The sequence below is a fragment of the Ptychodera flava genome, chromosome 20, assembly GCF_041260155.1.
Source record: "Ptychodera flava strain L36383 chromosome 20, AS_Pfla_20210202, whole genome shotgun sequence".
Lineage (NCBI taxonomy): Eukaryota > Metazoa > Hemichordata > Enteropneusta > Ptychoderidae > Ptychodera > Ptychodera flava.
Genome location: NC_091947.1, coordinates 36,359,328 through 36,372,707, shown reverse-complemented (window position 1 = coordinate 36,372,707; position 13,380 = coordinate 36,359,328). Strand labels below are relative to the sequence as shown.

The 13,380-nt window shown below is 38.2% G+C and overlaps 1 long non-coding RNA gene across 1 annotated transcript; it reads left to right on the top strand.

The window, feature by feature from the left end:
* Window positions 1–1,111: 1,111 nt before the first annotated feature.
* On the top strand, window positions 1,112–5,527 carry LOC139120839 (uncharacterized). The gene is made up of 2 exons (XR_011549153.1): window positions 1,112–1,236; window positions 3,400–5,527. It is a non-coding gene; the product is annotated as an uncharacterized lncRNA (long non-coding RNA).
* Window positions 5,528–13,380: the final 7,853 nt, after the last annotated feature.

Here is a 13,380-nt window from a genome sequence, read left to right as displayed (position 1 = left end):
GGAACGAAGAATGGACTTTATTTACGAAGATATATGAAGCCAACAAACAGTAATTACCACAAGACATTTAGGCCTACTCTGCGCATAACTCACAAAGTGAAATTTCAAAACACTTTCAGACATTGTTGTTGACCATACACCAACACATTTGAAACGACACCATCAAATTTGTCAAATTGTATTGTACTGAACTCTATGACAAAGATGAATATCTGAAACACAGTCCCACCACCCACTGGGTGGACGGACTGTGTCTGAAACGTGAAATTTAACAACACAATTCTACTTCACGCGTTCCTCGCACATCGACACGTTTAGACAATTGGTGGCCAAGCGACAATCTGTTCTTCGTTCATTGATGTTCAGTTGTTCCAGCAATGTTCAATAGTACATGTACAACATTTAGTCAACTATTTGCTTTTCAAATCTCTGCACTTCCGCGAACAGGGAAACCCTGTTCCTGGCATTTTAATAACTTGCGATGAAACAGTATTATAAAAAGCAAGGTATACAAATTAATCGAAAATGATGGGCACTTAGAAAACGAGCATTACATTTCAGAAATATACGCAACTACAAGTACAAAGACCACATCGATGCCATTTTTACAAAAGTGGTAAGTTAAAGGGGTTGGACGTCAACAATATAGAGTGTCAAGAGGGAGACAGAGATTAAAATCGGAAAGACATATTCATTTCAAAATGAACTACTAAAATTAAAAGCTAAGTTCTAAGTTAACTGGAAGTTACAAAAAACATTCTAAAGCGTATACACAACTGAGCAAGGCATAGCACCCGCTGTCAAGTTATATTTTTTCGATGATACAAGTTAGAGCGTACAGAAACAAGAAGTCGTACGTTTGTGAAGACCTCTAAGTGGTCCCTGACTTCAAAGTGGTCCCCGTAGTTGTAATTGAACTGAAATTTTACGCAGTCCAGGGATTTTCCATTCCTATATTTGCATAAAGTTGTTAAACTTTGTAACATTGCCAATACTAATCTGTTATTTTGGTCCTTTTTGATATATGCGCTCACTTTTATTACTTTTTCAAAATTCCGATGCATTTTACATGCCAAACCAGCACAAACTGCGTGTCCAATTTTTTCACCTGGTTAGGGTGTCTCATATTAGCATCATGGGAGATTCGATTGCGCTGCACACGACACGAGACCAGCGACCGCGACCCACCCGATCACTGTACGGATATGCGGTCCATATGGCCTAGCAGTTTACTGAGTGAGTACCAGCTCAAACAGTCATTAATTTCAATCTTGTTGCTCGGCGTTATATTTCATACTCGCATACAGGCGTTCTGTTTACTGGGTAGCTCTGCATGGCAGGGCTGTGTATTACCGGCGTTATACGGCCTCCCACCACATGTGTTGGGAGGTCGTATAACGCCGCGCCGCTAACACACAGCCCTGCCATGGCCATGCAGCAGAGCTATTTACTGGGTAGTTTGTTTTTATGCTACGTTCCGACCATGGTTCCGACGTTCTGTTCCGTAGACTTTTACGGAACAGAACATCGGAACGTAACATAAACTACACTTATACAAACTATCCAGTAAACAGAACGCCTGTGTGCGAGTGCTGATTGTCTTCGTCCAAAATCAAATTACACTGTGAACTTACAGTACAGTCACAGAAACATCCCACAATGAATGATGGCCCTGCGTACGATGCTGTGTGTTTCCGGCGTTATATAACGCAGAGCTAAACTGCTGTACCTCTCTCGGGGGGAGGGGGGAGTACTTGTTCAGAGAAGTGGTAGGGGTGTGCGGCCGCAGGTATAAACCCAGGGCCCATTTTAGACCTAAAATCTCGTTGTTTAGGACCCCATTTTAGACCTTTTTGACCTTGACCCAGGTCAACAGTCATAGCGTCAACATTTTTAAAACGGAAAAAGCAAGTATTTGCCCCGGCAAAGCCTACCACTGTAAGCTTATACTGCGTTTAGAGCTATTTTGTTGCTGGCCAAGCCATGATTCCGAAAAATCATGAGGAAATACTAACAAATTTTGTGAAAGAAAATGCCTTTCACTCTCACCAAATTTTGGTCCAGCTTCTGCAAATTATCAGTCATCTGCAGTTACAGTCTGAGTGGTGTTTTTTTTTTAAATTACAATTCACAACAAACCTCGCTGTTTGTCTGTAAAGCAATACTACTTCATATGGCCATGGTCGACCTGAATAATACTAGGAGCAGTAGAGCCACTTTGTTTGGGTGTGGGCAAAAATCTGCCATATGTAGAGTTCTGACAAATCAGTGACAATTTATGTTTTAAAACAAAGTCCATATTTACTTTCAGCCAGGGGGTCTCTGTAATGGTTCCCCTGCCACAGAAAAGATATCCATGCTTATTGAGTGCAGCTCAGAACCCTGCTAGCGAGATAGGAACAGACTGTTGAAATTTGTTCGTGTGGCACTCAAACTTCAACCCATTTTAGACCATGGTTTACAGTGGAATTGACCCCCCCCCCCCCATTTTGGACCAAATTGCTGAAATACCCACCCCATTGGGCGGCGCATATACATATTGGCAAGTAATAGAAGTGACCCCCCCCCCCCCTGACTGCTCTTTGCCAACTTAGATTTTTTTACCTGTCCGTGGTATTTTGGGAAAGGGTTTTAAACAGAGTTTGTCAGGAATTTATGATGATACTTGAAAGAATAGAAATATACTCCAACACCCGACCCTGGCCCACTAAGCCCCAAGGCTGTATCATGCACGCACAGGAAAGCAAATTTAGCACTTTGAGGCAGCCTTATTGTCTAGTTTCTATGTGTTGAGTTCGTACTCTACATGCCTTGACATTGTTTCATTGTAACTTAGGTCATTTCACATCATTGGTACAATGTACATTTCAGTGACTTTGAATGACAAAGTTCTTTTACGTCAAGGACTGTGTCATCAGTCTTAACTGATGTCTAGCTGTAAATTCAAGCTGTCAATCTAAACTGAATACAATATGATTGTGCTCATGGAATTTGTGTCCATACACTTTTGTAATATATTGTTGTTTCAGTCGGATTTGAACTCACAACGTATAGCACCAGTCACCTAGCGCAGAAGCCATAGATAAAACAGCTGAGCCAAATCCCCAATCTCAGCCTCATGTGTGTTCAGCACACAATTTGAGTCTTTACGGTTACACCTATAGTGTACTCATTTATGTATTTTGTTATGTCTCCATTTCAATACTTACCGTAGTCATAATTTTACATATGTGCTTATAATGAACAGACCTGCTTTGAGTCAGTTTTTAGCTCATATTTGGTGTGTATATAAATACCAAAAAGAGATTATATTTAATTTGCATACATTTTATCTTCTGATAATGATGACTGGATTGATTTGCTTACTGGTAATAAATTTTTCAATTTTAATCTCTCCAGATAACAGAGTTCTTGGAAATGATGTGGAAAGATCAGAGTTATCACTGCTTGCTGATTTGGACCATGCCTACACGTTTTAACAGGCTGAATAATAAACTGGTGACGTACTCAAAAATTGGCGACCAACAGAAAAGTAAAAAAAAACAGTATTTCCCCGCACATACACACCATGATCATACCAGAAACAAGCATGATGCCATTTACTTAATGCACAACACACGAATGCCAACTATTTGTTGTAATTTTTATTTTCCTGTCATATGATTATAAGTCCCCAAGGACACCGTCCGGGGGGACTTATAGGTTTGGTCATGTCCGTGCGTCCGTCCGTCCGTGCGTGTGTCCGTCCGTCCATTCACACAGATATCTCACGAGACGCCTGGAGCAATTTTGTTCAAACTTGGTACAAGGATAGTACCCTACCTCACGTCAATTTGTTTCACAATGTGATCAAATTTGGCCGTGTTAGAGGACTTTTAGTTTACACCTCCATAGACTCCCACGTATAAGGCAGCTCTCCATAGACTCCCATGTATAAGGCCAAGAAAAATAAAAATTTAGTTTCTCATCGTATTCATATTGCAAAAAGGATGCAGTGACACAGTTTTTAGTCCCCACAGATAAAGTCCAGGGGGCTTATAGATTGGGACATATCCGTCCGTGAGTCCATCCGTTAACCCATCCAATCACGCAGATATCTCAGACACTTTGACAAAATGTCACCTGACCTTGGTGACCTTTGACGTCAAATATACATATTTGTCCATAACTCAGTAACCACAAGTGCTAAACCTTTCATATATGGTATGATAGGACACCTTATGACGCCACATATTGTACCCCATTAATTATGTGCATATCTAATTTTGAGCGAGCCAATAGATTTTTAGTCCCCATGGATGAAGTCCAGTGGGCTTAGAGATTGGGTCATGTCCGTCTGTTCGTCCATCCGTGAGTCCATCCCTTCACACAGATATCTCGGATATTTTGACAAAATGTCATGTGACCTCGATGACCTTTGACCTCAATACATATTTGTCCATAACTCAGTAACCACAAGTGCTACACCCTTCATATATGGTATGATGGGACACCTTATGTCGCTACATATTGTACCTCATTAATTATGCGCATATCTAATTTTGAGCGAGCCAATAGAGCTAGAGGTCTGATTTTTGGTATATAGGGATAACTTAGCAATACAATTTTTTTGACAAAATGTCACATGACCTCGGTGACCTTTGACCTCAAATATACATATTTGTCCATAACTCAGTAACCACAAGTGCTACACCCTTCATATTTGGTATGATTGGACACCTTATGACACCACATACTGTACCTCATTAATTATGCACATATCTCATTCTGAGCAAGCTAATAGAGATGGATGTCTGATTTTTGGTATATCGGGATAACTATAGGAGAGAAATTTTTGACCAAATGTCATGTGACCTCGATGACCTTTTACCTAAAATATATGTTTATGTCAATAAATAAGTAACCACAAGTGCTATGTCCTTTGTATTTAGTAGGATGGGAGACTTATGACAACACACGCTTTACGTCATTAATTATGCACACATCTAATTCTGGGCAAGCGAATGGAGCTAGGGGTCTGATTTTTTGGCATATAGGGATTAATTAGCAATGTAATTTTTTTTTCAAAATGTCATGTGACCTCGATGACCTTTGACCTTGATTATACATATATATGCATATCTCAGTAACCACAAGTTCTATACCCTCCAATTTTGATAGGATATTAGACCTTAAGATGTCACATCTTGTACCTCATTTATTATGCGCATATGTATTTCTTGGCTGGCCAATACTGCTAGAGGTCTGATCTTTTTCCCGATTTAGAACTATAACTTAGACATGCCTCATGTGTTTCAAATTGGGAACAACGACATAGACCTATGTGCCCATAGATCTCAACATATACGCTTCAGTGATACTTCTTAATGACCACATTTCCCTGCCCAATCAAGACTAATACTCCTATTACAAGTGGGGACTATGTCATTGTCAATGACTTGTTGAGTTAATGGTTGTATCACAGTATTCGATATTTCTAATTCTGTATTTTTTCCATTTTATATTCTGAATAAATACATTAAACATATTTCACTGTCTCCAGTACATTACATTTAAGTATTTTCACTTCATGCACTTTATCCCTTTCACACATGTTCAAATATCTGACCAGAGAACAAACACTAAATAGTCCAGGATGGGAGCTACAGTGTCATTGACGCTATTTTTTTGTTGACATCGCTTCTGTATGTAGGATCTGCTTGTCCCGTTGCTATAGAAGATGATATTCCCAAAGACGACCTCCAGTACCTAAGTTGCAGACCTTATTTGCTTTTGTCATTCTTGTTTTTCTGGTTTAAATATTTCTTGAATTTACCAATTCAAACCGAATGTGAGCACACTGTCCTTGACGGTATTTTTTGATATTGTTGAAAATATGCAAATTAGCGCCAAAAAGGCGTTTTTGGTAAAAACTCTTCTTCATAATCGCTGGTCAGACAGCTTTGTTATTTTGTATATAGGTCCCTTGGGATAACCCAACTTAGATTTGTTCAAATTGTAATGAAATGTGCAAATCTGTACTTTTAAGGAATTTTTTTGTCATTTTTGGTCAAAACTTTATTTCATCAAAACCGCCCATCTGACAGCTTTGATATTTGGTATTGGTATACAGGTTCCTACAGATGAACTAAATATGATTTCTTGAATATATGATGAAATCTGCAATTTTGTATTTTTGGGGCAATTTTTCCAATTTTTGGTCAAAAAATGTTTTTCTCTCAAATTTCTTGTTAGATTGCTTTGAAACTTAATACTCTTGACTCTAGAGTTGTTTTCTATATGATTTCTTAAATTGTGGTGAAATTTTCATCTTTGTGTTTTTGGGTTTTTTTTGCATTTTGTGGCAATATTTTGGTCAAAAAATAATTTTCTTTGAAGTAAATGTTTTGATTGGTTTGAAATTTGTTTTTAATGTATCTAGAGGCAACCTCGGTTGAGTGTCTTCAAATTTTTGGTGAATATTTTCATATAGGCATTTTTGTGCAACTTTTCCCATATTTGGTCAAAAATCATTTTCTCTGAAATCCCTCTTCCAATGGCTATGAAAGTTTGTATGCATGTTGCCAAGGGTAAACATAGTTAAGTATACACACTGTGGCCTGCCTCATCAAATCAAATGAGAGCCAAGTGTCATTGATGCTATGTTTTCCATTATTGATCGAAAAATCTCTTTCTCTAAACACTACTCATCTCATACCACTGGCTGATTTGTTCTCAGGGATAATCTTACTGTGATGTTCAAATAATAATAATATTTTCAATTTTGTATTAGTGGTAATGCAGTGTTTTTGACATTTTTTGAAATGTGCTATCAAAGTATCTATCTTCATAAACATATGTGTCACAAAAAGCTATTCTCTACATAGCACAACAGGACTGTATTGGCCTTTAGGTAATTTTGCTTTTATTTTTGAAATTGATGCCCTATATCTCATTTTTCCGGTTATTGAAAGTAGTTATTTTACTTTATAGAGAAAAACTGCTCTTGTGCTTTACTGTTAAAATTTATGTACAGTTAAATAAAGATTTTTTTGGCTAAATAATGCTCAACGTCCATTTGTATGTGTGTATGAGATTGAGTTTATAAGACAGAGTTACTTGTAGGATTATTCTACATTTCTACTGATTTATCACACATTTGGTATTGTATTGAAAAAATACATATGACACCAAAATGTCCGTAAAGGTGTCCACGGAAATTCCACTTGATTATATGCTCCATCTGCTATGTTCAGCTTCTTTTAAGGAAAAATAAAAAGAATTGTTGACTTGAAAAATGTAACATGCCAGCTGTGAAGTATCAGGTATAATAGGCCTATAGTACACTTCCTTGGATTTTTGTCAACTTTTAGTATTGCTTAAAGAAAATCAGTTTGACTCCAAAAGTGTCCTTTTGACTTCAAAGTGGTCCCCGAAAGCTTTTGATGATTTTACGGTCTCTCTGCTGTATTCAACATCGTTATGTTAAAGAAAGAATGTGTTGACTTGAAAAATGTAACATGCGACCTGTGAAGTATCAGGTATTAATAAAACTATAGTACACTTCTTTTTTTTGTCCAACTTTTAATATTGCATAAGCAAAATCAGTTTGGCTCCAAAAGTGTCCTTTTGACTTCAAAGTGGTCCCCGGGAAAATCGAATGATTGTACACTCTGTCTGCTTTATTCAACTTCTTTTGCGTAATTGAAGCAATGTTCTAACTTGAAAAATGGAACATGCGACCTGTGAAGTATCAGGTATTAGTAGGACTATAGCACACTTCCTTGGATATTTGTCAACTTTTAGTATTGCATAAAAAAAATCAGTTTGACTCCAAAAGTGTCCTTTTGACTTCAAAGTGGTCCCCGGGAAAATCGAATGATTGTACACTCTGTCTGCTTTATTCAACTTCTTTTGCGTAATTGAAGCAATGTTCTAACTTAACGATGCGACTCAGGTTCAAAGGTCAATTTTAGCAATTTTTTTTTTATTTCAAATTTCGAACCACTGACACGTGGTCTTTCTTTTGGGGAAAGGTGTTGGGTCACATCGTACCGGGAAATTCCTGAAATATTACTAAAATGGCAAACTATCAGCTACACCGCGTGCCATTATTTCCCTTTTGTCTTAACGGTCGCGGATTACCGACAACGATATCTTTGATAAACACGCGGAGATTATGTACAGGCTTTGCGGTATAGTGCGCATGCGCTAGCTTCAACGTTAGGCTCAGCGTTTTGAACTCCGCATGTATCGGTACGGCAAACACGTCGAGCAGACCAAAGCCGGCGCTCGCGCTCCGTACCGTCGAAAAAGCAAGCGAGGTCCACAAAAGCGGACCTGAAAAAGATGGCAACGTGCGCAAAGGTCGATTTAAATGTAAAACAGTCCGACTTTGGCTCATACTCCCTGCAATAACGATCAAGAATGCAGTGAAGAGTCAGATTTGGCCGAGGACGCAGACGATAACGGAGACATGCTCAGTTCAACAACTATGAAAGTATTTGACACGCTGCTTTTCGAACATATTAGGCTATGCTGATTACATACCCGAGTCCAAAAATTAGCCTGAGCGAGATGAAACTTCTGTTAGTTGCGATAATTTTATTACTCTTGCTGTACATGCTTGGTGTTAGTATCGTGTTCTTTTATATTTTTAAACTCGAGTTTTCTATCGTGCAGTCTTTTCGTGTCTGCTGATAAACCTTGAACAACACCGTACCCGACAACAAGTGACATTTATGTCAAGGAGTTTCCCAAGCCAGTGCAGGAGTTCATACACACATAATGTAGATTCACAAGAGCAAGTTCACCGATCTGCTAATTTTTCGAAACGAAATGCAAATATTTTTTATTTCATGCCTTTTCTTTCTTTAAATATAACCCAAAAATTAAATTTCGTCAAACGTGAATTGCGAGGGTTCACAAATGATTCTTTCGTGCGTGTTGTCTAAACTTATCAATTACCCGCAGACTCCACAGCTGCTAGCTGGGACCTCAACACTGAACGTAAAACAAACCCGGCTCAACTTCTAGAAGTGCTGAAACTAGCAATTTTTGCTATATGAGGTCAGTCATCGAGAGTTTGACTAAAAGTAAAAATCTCCGAAATAATTATGTGTGCGCTGGTATTGACTCCACTGTAGACTAGTCGATACTCTGTCTCTCGGAACACGCTGTCGATGACAGCCTGCGCTGTTCTACGCTACGGCGTGATTATTATTAGTTTGATATTAAAAATCGGTACAAGAACACATATAAAGTTTGAAAAAATAACACGAGTCAATCTCTCCCGTCGTAACGAAGGGCGAAAAGTTTGCAGTGCGGTGCAAAAGCTAAGAAAATACGACAGACATTTTATGTTGTCAAGAGTTACGTGTGTTCGTCTCATCATGGTCTCATCTTGAGGTAGGAAAACTAGTAAGTGACGTCCCGTTCGCACAGTGTCGGCGCTACCATGAACTTGACAATCACTTTTCACACAGAACATGCATAAATTGCCGATCGCGAGACAGGAAGTAGACAACTTGAGTCAAGAACAAGTGAATGTCCGACGCGATCGCGCGACGACAGCACATAAGTCTCGATCGGATAGACTTTTTTACGCAAGTTTCGACGTCTTCGTCTTGACTGTGAACTCTGGTAACTAGATTGTAACCGTTGAGACAACAGTATACAGTTAATCTACTAGTTAAACGTTCCAAAAATGGATTAAATCGCTAAGTACCCCTCTGTGTTTGTTGTGTAAATACCACCACTGCTGGCACTAAGCATTTGCCAGTTCAGTGTATAATTTCTTTCTATTTTCACACGATCTGCAATCGTAAACATATTCAAATTTCCCAAAACTGACTCTAAATATTTCAACTTAGTCCTGGTGTAAGAAAATTCGCAGAAAATAGTGCGCGAGTCGGACTTTTTGGTCACAATGTGTGACGCATAGGAAATTTACACAAATCGTCGATTTTCTCAGTTCCGTTTTTTGCAGTGCGTACATTATTCAAATAAGTATAAGTCGGCGGCGCCTGGACAGACTAGCCTGATTTTTCACCTGTGGACAGTGAATGAATATATCTGAAAGACCGTGTCTCAGATTCCGATAAAGGGCCTGGAAGTGAAGATATCCTGACAAACGTGAACAAAGGCCGATAATTTATGCAAAAAACGTCAAGTTGACACTTTGAAGGTGCATTGTGCGAAAACAAAAGCGAATTTCAAAAATCCAGGACACAGTTTTTTGCCCAGTATACCCAGCCGTCGATTGCCGTAAACAGATCACCAAGGCCGATTGGAGATTTGTACTTACACTTTTTTGAGTAAAAAAACTAAAAAACACGTGTTTTTGAGTAAAACAGCCGTATGCGCACTGTTTTTAAAAAACTAACAAATTTTCTGAACTCTTCGGTGACCGAGCAGATAAAAAAAGTACCACATGTCGGGTGTGTGACCACGTCTTCTTTGTGAAAATGAGGATTGAAAATAAGTGACAATGAACCCGAGTCGCTACCTTAAAAAACGGAACATGCGACCTGTGAAGTATCAGGTATTAGTAGGACTACAGCACACTTCCTTGGATATTTGTCAACTTTTAGTATTGCATAAAGAAAATCAGTTTGACTCCAAAAGTGTCCTTTTGACTTCAAAGTGGTCCCCGGGAAAATCGAATGATTGTACACTCTGTCTGCTTTATTCAACTTCTTTTGCGTAATTGAAGCAATGTTCTAACTTGAAAAACGGAACATGCGACCTATGAAGTATCAGTTATTAATAGGACTATAGTACACTTCCTTGGATTTTTGTCAACTTTTAGTATTGAATAAAGAAAATCAATTTGACTCCAAAAGTGTCCTTTTGACTTCAAAGTGGTCCCCGGGAAAATAGAATGATTGTACACTCTGTCTGCTTTATTCAACTTCTTTTGCGTAATTGAAGCAATGTTCTAACTTGAAAATTGTAACATGTGACCTATGAAGTATCAGTTATTAATAGGACTATAGTACACTTCCTTGGATTTTGTCAACTTTTAGTATTGCTTAAAGAAAATCAGTTTGACTCCAAAAGTGTCCTTTTGACTTTAAAGTGGTCCCCGAAAGCTTTTGATGATTTTACGGTCTCTCTGCTGTATTCAACATCGTTTATGTTAAAGAAAGAATGTGTTGACTTGAAAAATGTAACATGCGACCTGTGAAGTATCAGGTATTAATAAAACTATAGTAAGCCTTACACTTCTTTGATTTTGTCCAACTTTTGGTATTGAATAAAGAAAATCAGTTTGACCCCAAAAGTGTCTTTTTGACCTCAAGGTGGTCCCCAAGACTTGTGATGATTTTACGCTCTCTGTCCTGTATTCAATCGTTTATGTTAAAGAAATAATGTTTTGATTTTACAATTGAATATGCGACCTGTTAAGTATCAGGTATAAATAAGACAAGAGTACACTTCCTGTTTTTTCAAGCTTTTAGTAAAGAATAAAGAAATCAGTTTGACTTCAAAAGCGTCCTCTTGACTTCAAAGGTGTCCCATGAAAATTCGGATAATTTTACGCTCCGCCTGCTGTATTCAACTTCTTTTAGGTAATGTATTACTTCAATCGCGTCACTTTCTATGGTAGGTATTGGATATCTTTGTAAAAAAAAAATTAAGAAAAATATCCCCCTAAAATATTGGCCTCGAGCCCTATTCTGGTGTATTTTTCATCTGTGCATTCGTAGCATAATGCTGAGGCCTATAGATTGCATTCGTGTCAAGGATATCGCTTCAGAACCGCTGTTAATCTGTCCATAGACCTTTTCTGTAGTTTACTACGACACCAATCGTTTTTTTATTTACCTCGCAAAATAATGAAATAGCTTAGTCTTTGAATAAATGAACATGTACCTACTTTATCTCTGACTATCTATGACTCATCTCCTACTTCCGTTAATTATGTTGAATGTGGCAACATCTATAATTTCAGCTTTTTTTTGAGCCGTCGACTGTTTCTGCTCGGTTCTGAACTTTTGACAGACCCAAAGTATTCAATTACGCGAGAGGGCAAACGTTGCAGAATTCGTGGACGTCGGCTCACGGAAAACGGTTGAAAATACATGTTTATATTATTGAGGTAGCTAGCAGAAGTAGACAATGGGTCGTGAACTGACCAGTGTTATAGTACCGGTCGAAGTAAACTACCAAAAATGTCTATGGACTGGCTTGTGGCGATGAATTTTTGACCCGCAAATGCGATTGATACGCCACAGCAATGCTGCAAATTGTATTTCATATCCGTTTATGTATTTACGAACAGCGATTAGAATGACTTCCAAATATCGATATGACTTCAAATGAGTCATTTTATAGATAAGTCATGATTGATGTAGATACTAGCCCTCCCCATTGTTAATTCTGTGCTCAGCCCTTATTTTGTACATTTTTCCCAACTCTAAGTATTAAATACTAAAATAGCAGCTGATATTACATCGGAAACGTCCGTGTGACAACAAAAGCGCCATTATGCGGTAGGTGTCGTCAGACTTGAGTTTAACCCCCTATCTTACCGGACATTTAGGATGGGGACCACTTTGAAGTCGGGGACCACTTTGAGGTCTTCACATACGTTCAAAGTAAAAGTCGATGTCCCACTGGTTAGCAATGGACGTCAACAATTCAGCGAGCAAATCCAATTTCACGAGACTCACGTTGCCACGCCGCATTTATGGCGTAACACCGTTTCAGAAAATACTACCATTAATAGTACATAATCCTGGAAAGTTCTCAACTAGCATGTAAGCATGTAATAACACAACAGATCTGGAAAGTTTTCAACTAGTATGTAATAACACAACAGATCTGGAAAGTTTTCAACTAGTATGTAATAACACAACAGATCTGGAAAGTTTTCAACTAGTATGTAATAACACAACAGATCTGGAAAGTTCTCAGTTACCATGTGAACTGCAGTTCTAAAAATAAACTACTAGTGATAAACACAACATTCTATTTGAACGGTCATCGATGGACGGTGACTTCATCATCACAGGAGCCAAGCATTTTCTGCAAAAACTGCATCCAAATACTTCCCCTAGAAGCAGGCTAATGTATGCATGTTAGTTGCATCAATATATACAATTATAAAGGATCGATCGAATCGTGAGAGGGACAAAATCTGTGGTATGTCATAAAATATTTTCTGAAAATATCCCTTGTTGAACACTTGCCTAGTGCACCGTGTATATTGCTGCATAATTTGCTCATCACAGTTCGCCTTCAGTATGAACATGTTACAGTTACAAGTTTTGATAATTTTTTAAAAGTACAGATAAATGTGAATAAAGGTCCGACCTATACTGTGATAGGCCTACACAAATAATCTCTAGCAAATCATTTCAGACGTTAGAATCACAATGTCAAGATTCAACAGAT